Source organism: Genypterus blacodes, unplaced genomic scaffold, assembly GCF_046128005.1.
Source record: "Genypterus blacodes isolate CSIRO-AG114 ecotype Tasmania unplaced genomic scaffold, CSIRO-AGI_Gbla_v1 ptg000067l_1, whole genome shotgun sequence".
Lineage (NCBI taxonomy): Eukaryota > Metazoa > Chordata > Actinopteri > Ophidiiformes > Ophidiidae > Genypterus > Genypterus blacodes.
Genome location: NW_027466879.1, coordinates 11945731 through 11961205, shown reverse-complemented (window position 1 = coordinate 11961205; position 15475 = coordinate 11945731). Strand labels below are relative to the sequence as shown.

At 43.8% G+C, this 15475-nt stretch overlaps 1 protein-coding gene across 1 annotated transcript in view; it reads right to left on the bottom strand.

The window, feature by feature from the left end:
- Positions 1–15422, bottom strand: part of cskl (c-src tyrosine kinase-like) — a 32626-nt gene extending 17204 nt beyond the window's left edge. Inside the window, exon 1 of the mRNA XM_076155842.1 lies at positions 15179–15422. The gene's annotated coding sequence lies outside the window, so the exon portion shown is untranslated. The remainder of the gene's footprint in view (positions 1–15178) is intronic.
- Between the last annotated feature and the right edge of the window lie 53 nt (positions 15423–15475).

Genomic DNA, 15475 nt, shown 5'->3' with positions numbered 1-15475 from the left:
CTGCAGGCTTACACTGCCAGTAAATAGAACTATTACTATTTGTTCTTGTGTATACACATTTTTTTCACGACTTAATGCCACTACATACAGTAGCTTAGCGGGGGACTTTAACGACATCATCATAAGAAAAGTGGTGCTTTTGGCAGGCGAAGCACATCGATCTAGGACTCAAGCTCAATACAGAGTTTGTGTTGTGTAGTGTGGCGTAAAAGGAAAAATATGGAAATGTCATCTAGTTGGTATGCAAATATACAGTACATGCTCACAGGGCTGGAGGCTGTGCAGAGCGGACGGCGTGGAGCTGTCAACAGCCGATGACTTATGGCGGTATCAACTTTCCCCGTATGTAAAACTCTTGACAACATGCCTACTTCTTTCTGCAAAGGATGAAAATGAGCGATATCAGGTGTCCAGCATGACACATGCTTAAATATGTCACCCCTGGTTCCGAAAAATGCAAATCTGTGCGTTTGTGAGTGTGGTGAGATGTGAGTTGGTGTCTGTACTCAGGTTTGACCTTCAGTGCATTTTGTGTTTTAGCTTTTCAGCTTTGGCTACACGGCCTTGTTGTCGCTGATAGTAAATTGCATTTAGCAAACACGTTCTTGACAGTTTGTCTTGTAATTGAAACAATGTGTTGCGTCTCCTCCTCATCAACAACTCAACCTCTTTAAACTGCGTGGTTCTGACTGAGACTATAGCCTGTTTGAGGGAAATGTGTGATGTTTTTGTCCAATGAAATAAATAATTCACTGCAAACACTACATGATGTATTGATTTATTGTCATAGATAAAATCATTGTATAACACATGATAGGGCTACATTATCAGAACACACAAGATTGAGTGCTGCACAGATGAGATGGTGAATATACTGCACTGCCTTTGAATGTGCTTGTGATCAAGTTGAACAGCATAAATTGACAACAAAGGACAAGGGACCCATGGACAATCAGACCTGATCGGAAATTGACCGGAACATCATTAGGCTTGATCGAAACTGCGACTGGAGCAGACACAAATACAGAGATAACGCCAGCATTGGATGGATGGATTGGATGTGTAAAAATGCAAAGACATGCTCAGAGATGCAAGCAGCCTCCCCCAGACAATTAATGAGCCCCAATGTCCTCGTGTCCTTTTCCTCTGAATGACCTTTCCTGGTGCCACAGCAGGCAGTCACCACGAGGCCTCCATATGCCTCACTGACCACGTCGCTCTGACACACTGTGATACGTGCAAGAATGAGAGGACACCACCTAGATTTCTCCACTGATCAATCAAATATGTCTGGACCTTTTTGATTTGCTACGTTTTCAGCTCTTTTCACCCTTAAGTCCTTTACTTAGCCTCTTTGCTATTTTCTGCTGGGCATCTGGGTTTTGTTAAGCGCCACGAAGACTCAAAACAGACAAGCGCACAAATTGAAACAATGAGCCGAAAGAGCCTGAAAGCTGCAGCTGCAGGCTTGTGTGCTGAGCCAACAGGGATGCTTGATGAAACTTACTTGTCTCCCCCTTTAAGCAGTAAGTATAGCAGTGGACTGGAGGTTTGGCCCCCTGTTCAAACCAATATCCATCTGCTGAGGCTCCTCAATAACACCCTCTTACTTCACCATTAAGCCTGTGGTGGTTGTAACTTGCTGGCGTTGCTTACAAGCGATTAGGCAACAAGTAACGGCGGCGTGGCTGGGGATAGTAAAGCGGGCGTCTAGGGATCAGAGGGTTAACTGCTCCTGAAGTGCAGGTTGGCTCCTTGCGTGGTGTGGTCCCTGGCTTCAGTGTATGGATGTGTGAATGCGAGGTCAGTGTAAAGAGCTGTGGAGTGAGGTACAGTCTATTTACCAAGTGCCATCTGCCAACTGATACTAGACATGAGCATTTCCTGGCAGGAGAGACTATTAGCAGGCCAGATTGAATGAATTCAGTGAAGGAATTTATTTATCATGTATTCATTCTGGCTAACATGAGTAGAATGCACACCTCCTTGACCAGCGCTATGGTTACACGTTGACATCATTTACAGTTTTGAAGGCGTTTCCACCGAGACCAGGGACAGTTTGTGATTTTATCCTCCAGAGTTACATAAAGCAAGCTGAGCAAGTTCTTAAGCGGCCTCTTTTCAACCTTTCTCTACTTTAGAATGGAGTCATGCACAACGTCTCTGGAATGGAGACGGTCCCATGACCAGAATCCACCGGGCGGCTCAGGGGGCTGTGGCTGTGACTACGCTGAATCAAAACACTGTTTGTTCAGTGGTTAAACACTAGACACTTTGAACAAACCACAATCTTGCTGATGCATCATTTGTAAACAAAAATAGACAAAGGACAATTTTGTAGAATTGTCAATTCTTTGAGCAACGAGGAAACTAGGTATTCCTTGTGTTATTTAATATCAACCCTCCTCTGGTTGGATTGGCTGATTCCACTGAAAAACAAATGACTGAAAGTGTTCCTGGAAGAATAAAATGCAAGGAACAAGATGCATTAAAATTGGGGGCTGCAAGGAAGAAAATCCACGCGTCCTACGCAGTTGAGCGATAATGTGTTACCCAGAGCCATCGTCGCCTATTTCTGTCTAAATGAAAACTGGAGCAGCGTCACAGAGAGAGAATCCTCTTCCACTGCAGACAAACAGAGGTGGGTAGACAGGCAGTGGTCCCACCTACCTCTGATGTAATAAGTGACTCGCTCGGGTTCGCCCATACTGACAGATTAAAAGAAAAAAAGAAAAAAGACAGGAAGTGAAAGAAAGGAGAGGAGAGAATCCCGTCTCTCTAAGGCCGTGGGCGGCTGCAGGACTGGAGAAAGGAGGAGGGAGGCGGAGCGGTGGTGGTTTATTGTTGGAGCTTTGTGAGCTGCGGTTCCACTGTCTCAGTGCACGCACACGCACGCATACGCACACACAGGCCTTGCTATTTATATCTCCTCAATATCCATGCAAGCTGAGGCAGGCTGCAGTTATTCTCATGATTGCATACATTATGGAGACGCTGCATTAAGGAGTCTGCCTGCTGTGTGTCTCCTTCTCATGTTATTCTCCCAATCACATAAATCAACCGTCACCTATTCAAATTGCTTCAGATATTGATGCATGTGCAATACAAACATCACAATTTACCAAGACAATTACAACAAACAAATTAAACCAAACAAATTAAACCAAACATGCACAACTATATTGGTGAACTGCATCCTCAGTTTATCTGTTATTTTACAAATCAGTCCATGAATATCCTTTTGAGTATTTGTAAAATTTGTGTGAATAGTTCAATTATGTTTTGTCTGAAATGTGTGTGGTTTACATCTCCCTTCAAGCTAGATCTGTTCCTTTTACTTGGCTTATCTAAAACATCTTTAGCCGAGTACAAAATGATGTACAAGAGCATCGTGTCATTCATCAGTGTGTAATATTGAACAGGTCAAACACTCTAAAGCCCACATCTGCTATTCAGGTTGTAGCTTCAACACTGAAATCCATTCAACGTTACAGATTATAGCAATAGACTTAAACTCTTAAACTTGATTATTTTTCCATATTTATATGTCTTTCCTGTATGTAAAGGCCCTGGATGCTGTTCAGAGAGGAAAGCTCACAGAACAGGAGGTGGCTTTGGTGGATTTGAGAGGTGGCAGTGATGCTGGAAGCTGGAGCTACATGATCGGAAAGTCATGTGTGATAAAATAAAACAAATAGTATCAAACTACTATATAATTAAATGAATAGTACTTAATAAATACATTCTGTGAGTGGCTTCTTTTCTCCCGCGCACACATCTGTGACTTGTTATATTCAACATACACACACGTACACACACGCCCCTGGGAGCTGCCGCTGCTTTCGCGGATCCTCATCCTTTGACTGCAACACATGGCAACTTGTCCATACAGACCAGTGGAGGAGGAGACATGAAGGCAAAGCATGTGGATGGGAACACAAAGGATGGCATTAGCAGCAGCCACAGGATGGTGCTGGTACAATATGGCAGGGGAATTAGTGGTGACTGGGAGCTCCAAATCTCTTTCATAAAAGAAGCATTCAGCGACAGCGGCGGCGGCGGCACTGACACCATGGAGGAAAACCAGACTGGAGAGATGGGAGGAGAAGGGGTTTATGCTGAGGATAGAGCCAAACACAGCCGGAGATTAAAAGCCAAATGAGCAGACGGGGAGACTTTTCCTCGCTAAAACATACTGGCAAGGCAATGAGCAGTGATTGCGTCTGTCAGGCAGCTCTCCTTTCAGCTAATTAGACTACATTTCCAGCCTATGAAAAGAAACTAATGACCTAGATAACATTATCTCCAGGGTTGCACTATTGTAGATCCGTGTTAAACTGGTTGCCTTCCTAAATTTTCTTTTGAGCGGTTAATCACGCACATTTAATAAAGCGGTTGTGCATCAAATGCTCCACTTCTTGCATTGTATTTCCGTATTGTGATTTCCAACCCAACCAAGCATTGTAACTATGTAATGCCATTTTACGGTTGCTTAAATCATAACATTGAACAATAATTTGCCTTATGGCTGCACCTGATGTGGTGATGATTTCCTTGCAGTCTCAATTGTTTGTCCTTAAGTAGAACTCAACAATCCTTGAATTTCCTCGAACGGTGGAACACTTTCATGTCCTTAGCTTGCTTTTATCTGTGCAGCTTATCAGCTCAGCCCAATTAATTCCAAATGAACCCTTGTGTTGTTGTACATGTTAAAGCTGTGTGGGTATTTTTCATATGAAGGATAATAGTTTCAGGAAAAGTAGAAAAACACAAAGGTTAGATTATTTCTAACCTAACCTGTCGTCTGTTCACTTTTAGATTTACAAAATCTGTTTTGAAGAGGATAATTTCACCTGCTGCCATGAGGTAAATAAACATGCATGAATTTGCGTCGCTATACTTCTGCCTGCCCACACACACACCTGTCCCTTCCTGTGTATGTGCGGTGGCGAGTTCACATGTGGTTCTCAGCATCATATGCTTGTGTTCCTGCACCCCACAGTGGACCCACACTGTGCACCGACGCAAGTCTGGGGTTGGGGATTAATAATTCAGAGTGCTGGCATAGCTGGGCGGAGCCTCCATTATTCATGGTGGGCATTGGAGCTGTTAGATTACTAATGTTTATATTAAGGACTAGCATACCGTCCTCTGCCTAGATGGTGGGCAGCGCTCTGTAACTTTCACTCTTTCATTCCCTCTCCTCGGGTCGACAGCAACAGTTCTGCGTCCTCCCTCTGGTCCACTTGAGCCCTGTCCTATGTCTGTCTGGCCATCTGTCTTTGTTTCCCTCAGTTATTATATCGTCTATATTTTCTTTTATCACCTGTGAAGTCTGATTAAAATGAAATTACGCTTCTTTGGCACAACTTGTTTGTTTCGTTGAGGTAGCACTGACTTGATAACATTACTTTGCATTTAATTATTCACATGGACCTGAATCATCACACATTAAGTGACTTGTAGGGTGAAAGGGCAATTACCTTTTGATTTTTAAATAAAGCAATTTCACTCCACTTTGCTGCCATAATTACATAGGACAATAATCACCCCACTTATAGCGCGATTCTCTTTCTTGGCTGCTTACCAGCCTGGCAACTCAACACTGTCAGGTCCTGATGAGCGTCCGTCACTTTCCAGAGGAAACCTGCGGCTCTGTTCCTGTCCTTGTTCACTCTTGGTTAACCAAATCTGCCTGTGCCTGCCTGCATTTGTTCCATGGTGCACATTGTGACAAGCAGACAAGCGCTGGTGTGATTAATGGCCCTGTTTCATCTAGATGTGTGTCTGTGAGCCACCCCAGTGAGCCCACGTACACACTGGCACACTTAAAGGAAACGGTGCCATTGTTAATGTTGTTACGCTTGAGTCTGATACGACCAAATGTCCACTGTGGGACAGATCCACTGAGACGTCTGCAAACGTCCTTTGTTTCTTGGTACAGTGTTTCGGAAAGCAGTTTAGATACATTTTTCTTTTTTTTAACGACAATCTGCATTTGCCATTTTAATTACAGATCTGATTCTATCATGAAAACATTTATAGATTGCAAATAAATTGTTTCAATCCCAGCTTCCCCGTGAGTTCACAATTTAACTGGACTTTTTTTTGGATCAAATCAAACAAAGTGTGTAACAAGAGATCCCTTTTTATGATTTTTATTATGAATACAACAGAGATTAATTAAATATACTATGACTCACTTCACCTATTACAGTGTTTAGAGTGTTGCGATCTCATTTCAAACACCGACAGCTTGAGCCGGGCGAAGGCAGCCGTCATTCTCAGCAAACTCCGGCCAAAATCAACAATGGGGAAATGTTTCACCGATTGTTGTTTTGAAACCACAAGACATCAGAGAGTTACACTAATTCCTTTGATGTTTTTGCTCCAAAATATCAATGCAATTCCATATTTAGCAGTTACTTCAATTAACAGGAGTGGATTCTGTACTGCTGGGTTTAGGTGACAGCTGGGTGTGTGTCTCCGTACACCAGTGAGACAGACAGACTAAGCATGTATTATCACCTACTACTAGTTTAAGCCCTTGTTTTACCCAACAACAAATCATATCACACACAGTTACATTTCTCATGCAGACGCAGTAATCTACACATGTAAAACCGAACTCTATTCATCGGCGTCGCCTCTACTGCACGCCAGGCATCACCTCTCCTCTCTTAAACGAAGCAGCAAACAATGCTGTTACCCGACTCACAATGCCAACCAACCGTCTTAATTGTCAGGCAGGAAAACCATGAATAAGATCAAATGTATTTTATTAAATTACATGAACACAATGAAGCTGAAACAGAAGGCAGAAGGCCAAAGCAGCATATGTCATCTCTTTGGAATGAAGCTAAAAAACCACAAGTGTATTCTTTGTCCCACTTGTATAACTGGACATTTGGTGATCAGATGACGGTAACGGTGCAAGTGGAAAACCTGACAGCGAGACAGGAGACTTTTTGGCTAATGCAAAGTCAATGTTTGCGAAGGCAACTTACAAATCCTGCCTGCAGAGGACAGAGCTCAGGGAGTTCTTCAATAAATGCACAAAAGCCTCACACGTTTCATGCAGCGATAACCTCCGTCCTCTCTCACAGCCCAGGGACACGCATATATCATTAAAAAGAAGACTGAATTAAGAAGCAACAATATTCCAAAGGGGTGATGTCACCAGCCAGTGTCTGTGTGCTTTGCCGACAAATCTGGGGATGAAGTTCAGAGACCAATTCCAGGTTGTGGTAAGACAGGATGATTTGTAAAACATTATCTCATGTCCCTAACAGTGCTGTGAGATTATTGACAATAGCGACATTACCACAATGACATCACATAAGGCTTAAATAGTGACTGAATGCCAGTTCTTCCAACTTATCCATAAATACACCCTGCACAGATATCATTCTAAGGTAGGCAGTATATTGCAAGGTTAACTGAGGCTGTGTCATGTTTATGTTCCTCATAAATACATGACAGTGAAGGTTTGGAAGGTGCTAAGGCGTTGTTACCAGGTTCAAGTCAACAGTGTGCTGAGGGCTGAGGGGGATGAGGGCTGTGTGAAGATTTCAACATGCTTGGCTGGCCAGCAATCAAAGCCAAACTGAGTTTTGTTTTGTTCAGAAAGCGAGACTTTAACCTGCGAAATCACATTAAAATCAACAAACCTTACAGAAGTGCAGAGCGCAACAGTCTGAGCAGAGTTAACAGGGTGTGGCTGAGCAGCTGAATATGGGGTAAACTAAGACGTCTAACCTGCAATCCTCAGTTGACTCACGCAACCCGAAAAGAGTAAATTTAGTCTCATTCGGAGACCGTGGCGGGCTCTTAAAATTGCCACAATGAGACTCGCTGGGTACGGCTGAGGCACAATGACAAATTACAGTTTCTCTGTACTTAAAAGAGCCGTGATAGAGGGACAACAAGACCTCGTACTGTACAAAAAAACAACAGTACAAGGCGCTTAAATGGAAGCTTACCCTGTAAATCAGCCTACAAATAACTTTCATATCTGCCCGCGTAACATTGCTCAGCACCGGTTGATGCTTTATACCGGGATATAAACAAAATTGTAGCTACTACTGCTATAACATCAAAATGTCAACAGCCCTGCCAGTTACTCTCCAGAGCCTTAAGTCAATGGCCGTTCTCTTTGATTGTCTTGCTAAGCTAAAAGCAGGAAGCATTTCTGGAAACAACCACAACAATAACGTTTTAAACCCAACATTTATCTGGACTATCTTTAGTTGACACAATGAGGTTAATACCAGTCAAAGAATATGTAGGGAGGGGTCCACATATCCAAAATGACTGGTACATTCTCACATTCCCAAGAGACTGAAGAAGGAGAGTTGCAGTAACTTGAGACTGGTGGCTTTATTTTCCCTCCATGCTTGCTGACCTGTGATCCTGTGATCATCAGCAAGAACAGCAGATGATCTGAGCGCGTATGTCTGCATGTGTTTGTATGTCCATCTGTGTGTGTGTGTGTGTGTGTGGCGGTATCGGCTAGTAAATGAGGTTGAAAGCCCTTTCCTGGTTGGTTGTCTGAATGTTTTGAATGCAAACAAAAGGCAAACAAAAAAACTAAAAGCCGCTGTAGCTTTAGCGAGTTGGAGGTATGTGGGACTGTTTGCAGCTCTTTCTATTATCACGCGCTCTTTAGTTTTACTTTAATGGTTATTTCAATTTCATTGGATTTTTTTTGTTGCGGCTGCCCTCATATAATTACGAAACGATAATATTCATGGACATCTCCAAGTTGATCGCATCTATTTTAAAGCCAACTCTTAGTGTGTGTGTGTGGGTGGAAGGACACGGAACTATGTCTTCTTGCCCGTAAAAAACGATGATGTGTGTGAATGGGCGATGTGTGTGTATGTGTGGGAACAAGCAAAAACGAGAGTCAACGGCTTAACGTGGCCAGCATGGCACAAAGCGCTCGGTGCTTCAGCTGGGCCGGGAACCCATGTTGTGGCCTGTGAAGCCACAACTCTTCTATGAACTGCCAACATTTCCAGGAACCGAGAAGTACAATGTCAGATACCGTGACCAAATGTCCTCCACACACATTTACAGTAAAACGTGGTGATCTCCTGGCACAAGTAGAGACCGACTTACTGGTTTTCCACTCGTGTAGAGACCTGAGGCTGATCCATTTTCAGAATCACTATTCATGAAAAAATAATCAAGAATACATTACGGTTGAAGATCTGCTACGCCATCGAGTACGCCACCCACAGTTTATTGGTCAGTACACAACCATCCATCCTCTCGTGACTCAACATTTGAAGCTGCTGTCTGGGAATGAGAGTCACAAGCCGCAGTTGAAGGACACAACAGCATCTTCAGTCTGCTGCTTGGTAGCGATATGGATTTGAAAGGAAGTACAACAATGAGGGGGAAAAGGCCGCTGCATGTTAACGCTGCTCGACTTGGGTGTTGCTAGAGGGAAACACATCGAACATCAATGCCAGGCAACTGTTTAATAATCTGACGACGTCTTCATCACATGACATATGGGCCGACACCTCTCTTCCAGTTTTATACTTGACCTTAAGTCTGCGTATAATTTGCGCCATTTACTACGGGGGAAGAGTTTGCTCACATACTCGCATGCAGATTTGATCTTGTGTGGAGGCTTAAACACTGTAACCATGAGGGGAAAGTGTTGGCCTGAAACAGAAATCCAAGATCCAGATTTCAATCTGTGTATTGCGAGGGGCAAAACAAACAGCGGCGTCGGTGACAGAAATGGCATGCGAGGCTTTGAAACAAAGTCTGCCAATTCCATAACAATCGCTCATTGTTCAGGGTGTCGATGTGGCTGTGCGGCTGGCATGACGTAGGTTGGCATTGTTGCCCCCCCACGATTACCGCCGTGTTGTGTTTTTGTTTTTTTGTAAACAGGCTGCAATAATTCTGGAGGACTTAAGACAATGGGTCGGCATGGGAACCATCTTGTGTGCACATCTGCAGAGTTAACATCATGTTCCTAAACGGATAAAATATTCCTGTTTCTGGGATTTCAATAAAGTGGTAGAGAATAAGACCTAAAGAGTTCCATCTGTCCACCTTTAAATCCATCATTCTGTGTCTATTTATCCAGCCATCCATCTACCTCTCCATAAATCCTGCGTCTGTCCAGCTGGTGTGTCCTTTAAAGCAAAAAAAATCCAGTAGCGCTGGTTCAGATCATTCTTCAGCCGCTACTCCTACGCCATTAAAGCAGAGTCATCCAGCATTGAGGTGCGCCCCATTACTCAATTGCACCAGATACCCTGGAGTGCCTTAAACCGCAGATAGAAGAGGAAGAACTCCAGACTCCCATCACCATCATCACCAGTGAGTCACTCTAGATACTTTTCAAACTAGCAACGATAATAGCAGCAAAGTTGTACGTCTCGGCATCTGAAGAAATCCATCAGCAGCATAAACGACACGGTGCTGCTTTCGCTTTCATTCCCTGATTTGGCCTAAACACAGAGGGCTGTAGCCAACAGGGACGCAGATGTTGAGAAGGCGGAGTGACTGGAAAGCAGACGACAGCAGGGGAAGCCCCACATGCGTATGAACGACTTGTTGACTTGGTTATTTGTCCATTCAACTTCCTGCTTGGCTGGTGAATCTCTGTCCCTCTGTCTGCCTGCATGTCACGTGTGAGCCTTTGTATGGAAGATATTTACTGGTTTCAAAGCAGAACGTCTAGAGTAGATGATTTACAATTAACTCCAAATAAGTACAGAAAAACAATAATTAAGTCTTGATTCAAACTATATTTGTTGAAGGTGGAGAATAGCTTAGACTAAGCTTCACCTGTAAGAAGGTGAAGGTTCAATGAAAAAGAGGCCAAACGCTGGTTTTGTATTATTGCTTGTCAAAATTCTATTTCACTTGTTTTTTCACAAAAAATACTCCTACTGAGATGTCAGATCTTTTAAAAATAACCAATAGCCAAGTACTATGAGCCCACCGATGCGTAGGTGGAGTCTCTTACAAATAAAAGCCATTCATTAAAGCCGTAATAACAAATAAACTGCTTCCAGAGCCAAATGGACAATGAAACCAAGAAGATATGAATTTGTTTTGAGTAGGGAAAACTCTATGTCTGCTCTAATTCGAAAATGTTGTGATGTCTTTGTTCTAGCGTGAAAGAGATCCCAATAGGAAACTGTGCAGGCTGTGGGCGTGATGAGAGACGAGGCATGTGTCGGGCCTGCAGCTCTGCTCATTGCCGACATTGTGCAGTTAGCCGGCAGGCGTGGCAGTAGGAGCCTCCCGGGCTTCAAGGAGCTGCCTGACTGACCAGCCGCTGCCCAGATGGAGAGTTTGCACCCAAGATGGCAGCCACAATGCCACTATTCTGCCGGGCAGCGTGATGACTAGGAGAGTGGGAGGAGAGGGGGGGGCGGGTGCCTCTATCGCAGCTCAGCAGGTGGTGAAGACATCGATGTTACAATGGAAAATGGAGAAAAGGGGGGAGGCAAAAAAGACATGTTGACGACCACCACTTTGAACAGGAAAGACTTATCAACCGCATCCTGCTTAGATTTCTCTTCGGATCAGTTTTGGATGCTTTATGTATTATTACAGCACTTTCTTCTTATTGTAATTTTTCAAAACACAAGGACTGAATACTATTATGCGCCAAAGTGTTGATAAAATACAACAATCACTGAGTCTGTGCACGATGCATCTCAAATCACCTCGAAAATTCACACTGCCAGTAATTAAACGAAATGACCCATTTCATATGCTTCACAAAACAACCAATAAACCAACAGCAGTAAAACGTTCAGCCACCGCAACTGTCACCGGTTTGCTTATGGTTATATCACTATTCAAACAGTACTTGGTCTGCATCCATAGGAGGAACAGAGAAATAAAAAAAATGCAAACCTCGCCTCTACACAAGGAAAGCCTGAGTCACAGCTAGACAAATATCTGTGGTCCCTCAGCAGTAATTGCTCTACTGTGTGATGCTACTACTGTATCTGTGGACGAGTTCAGAAGAGCACTGCAGGTGCAGTGCAGATCTGCTCCCAGTTTCACTTCCTCTCACTCTTCCTGAATAAATGGACCGTGGCAATGCTTGGACTGCTTACATTTTCCACGTGAACATGAATATGCACATTACTTAATAATCAAACAATGTTGTGTACAGTACAAACACCATTTATTTACTTCATACGTACGTCACGCATTCACACATTTCCATATAATGTCCTTATAATGTGTGTGTTTGGCATAACATTCCTTCGACACAATGCCAAGCTGTTCAAATGCAGACAGCCATGAAGTAGATGATGGTGAATGCATAGTGTTATGTACAGATTACTGTGTAACTGTGCATCATATGTTGTGCACAATCTGTTCTTCCCTGTTGACCATGTGTGTCAGGATACTGTTAAAACTCTGCACAAGAGTCCCCGGCACAAATCCCTCCTCTGTTATGACGATTGGTGATTAAAGGCACAGTGGTCATTGGAGGGAAGAGGCCGGGAGGAGGAAAGAAGTACTAAACGCTGTCATTGTGTGGAGGTCAGCAGGGCCTTGGACAGGCTTCAAATGTGCAATGAGATGGTCAGTGTACAGACAGAGAACCATTACTTCCCCGCTGAGCACATAAGCTGGGCCGAGAGCTTAACATAAGACAGTAATACAGTCCAGCTCTCCAACGCTTTGAGGTTCGACCACAAAAGTGATTTTTCCCTTTTTAACTCCCCAGCAAGAAGAAGAAGAGAGCCCACATCCGATCAGGCTTCCAGACTTGTCCTGTCACCTCTAGTCTTTGTCAAGCTAGACCATGATTGGACTGCTCCAATCTATCATCAGTCAGACAGTGAGACCAGGAAAGAGCTCTTGAGTGAGTCGACAGGGAAGGGAAGGTGAGGGAAGGTCCTCAGTGTGGTTGAACGTTTCATTTGTGAGTCTGTTTGCACCTCATCAGATATGTCTGACTTCTGATGGAGAGAACCCTATGCCATCTCAATTCCTTTGCGGTATTTATGCAGAAGTCTGGTACATTGCAAATTCCACTTTAAGGTTTAAAAGCCGGAGTCAGAAACCAAGATTTCTAAGCTCTATATTACAAGCTTTACACTCACAAGCAAGTCTGACTAATCTTGCCACACAGAAAGTGCAGGAAATCCTACCTGAAGAAAAGGACAAAGACATAAATTGTAGCTACATTACGCAGAAACCCTGTGGGCACTACGCTGAACACGACAGGGCATATGAATGTAAACACGCTGCAGGATGGTTCATCAAATTCCTCCGGGGATCATGGATGCCAAACCCTGACACCTCCATCTCACCCAACCTCAGCCAGGCAACAGATTTTGTCTAATGGAATTCCGGAAAACGATCATTCTGCTTCATTACCTCTCTGCTAGACAGTTAGGAGATGATGTCATTAAAATTAGATACCAACTATCTGGGAAACACACACATACTTCTAAAGAGTTGCTTATAATTAAATTTAGAGACACATTGAGGGCCATTACATATGAATTTGTTACAAATTTTGCTTAACTTAAAGCCCCATACACACATAACTAACACACACACACACACACACACACACACACACAGATACACGCATACATGCACGCATACACACATACACGCAGGCGCACACATCAACATGTAGTAATATTCCGCCCAATGTATGTAAATGAATGCCAACGGTAATGAATCATTTGTCAGCCTGGAACAAAGACACAGACAATTCTTAAAATAGGTCAACAAGGATATGGGCGCGACATTTCGGTTTCTGGGCAACCAATTGACGCTAACATCTCGTGTAATAAGTGCTCAAAGCTGAGATAATATAGATTTATACGAGATTGTAAAGACTGAAAACGACCAAGCATGTTACAAGGTAGAACAGCTGGTCATTCTTCACTCACATGTGAAGTAACAATATGCTGACGCCACAGCACGCTGAGGCATGGACATCACAACCTAATGCTGTCTGACAATTACCTTCCAACATGGAGAGTGAGATCACAGCTTTTAATAGTGCACTGCATGTCCCCAAACTACTGTAGAGGGAAGTATCGACCATACCTGAGTGCCCTTGAGCAAGACGCTGAATCTACACACGCTCCAATCTGCCATCCTGCCATCTAATCTTGACCTCTGACCTCTGAATTTGGAATATTGTAATATGATCATAACACTTATTTATTCACTGTGATTACGTCAATTGCAGCATAAGCACCCAGCTTTTTTCTTTTTTTTAAAGGACACATATGAAGTATTGGATAATGACGACCACGTTGTTTTAGAACAATACCAGCATCAAGTTACCGTGCAGTGTGTGAATATGAACCTTGCTGCAGCCCTGTGATCCTGATGGCCTCATTACGGGACAATACACGACCTGACGTCCTTTACTTAGAGAAACACACACACACACACTCATATATCTGCATAGAATTTAAACACACGTCATTGTTTATATGGAGCATTCGTCTTTACTTTCTGAATCTACTCCACCTCTCCACCAAACCCAGTAGGTGCATCATCATCATCATCATCCTAACACACCCCTGTCCTGCTCCTCGCCTTACTGACTCTCACGGCTTTGTCTAACTGCTTTGCTTTGGTCCAACACCGCACCATGTCAACAAATATGTAAAGGAGAGACGGGATGAGAGTCCAAGGAAAAGGTCAACGGACGAGCGGTGTTAGCTGGGCGTCCGGTTCTAGAACCGTCGAAGGGGCAGATTTTGGGGGGGTTTGTGTGCAGCTGCAAAATCGCCCATTACAGCATCCAAACCACTGGCGAAACCAATGTCTTTTAAAAGCACTTCGTCGCTGTTAATGTGCTCGCTTGAGCGTCACATCTAATGAGCTCATCGTAGAGTATGCGTGAAGGGTGAAATCTGTTCGGAACGAGCTTCAATTGTCCAGTAACGGATCTTGTAGCGTTAAAATGTAACGTTAAACTAGTAGCTAACGCTAGCACTCCCAAAACAATCTTAGCTTTGCAAAGTGAGAACCAGTGATCCACAATGAGCCAAAACAAATGACAGTATTACAAACAGCCCGAGTGTGACATTGCGCCTCCGCTGCCCTCAAGCTTTCCGCGGTACAACAAAACACGTTTACAAAAGCAGAGTAGCGACACAACGAGACAAAACACTGAATGTGCCTGAAGGCAACTCACCGTAAAAGATCCCGCTTTGACCAGATGTGTGTGTAAATCAGCGATCAAGGCCCATGAGGACGACTCCTGTGGTTGGGGCATCCAGGATTTTACGCCGTTAAGATTAGACAATTCCAAACGGGACTTTGCTAAGACTGTGCTCGCTGTGTAGCGGAGTGTGTACGACTGGATACGTGCGCGCGCGTGTGAGTGTGTTTATGCGTGTACCGAGTCTCTCCGAGGCCTGCTGCTGGAGGAAATGGTCTCCGCTCCGCCAAAGGACCACGCATGCGCAGACTACAGCCACGGGGCAAATGG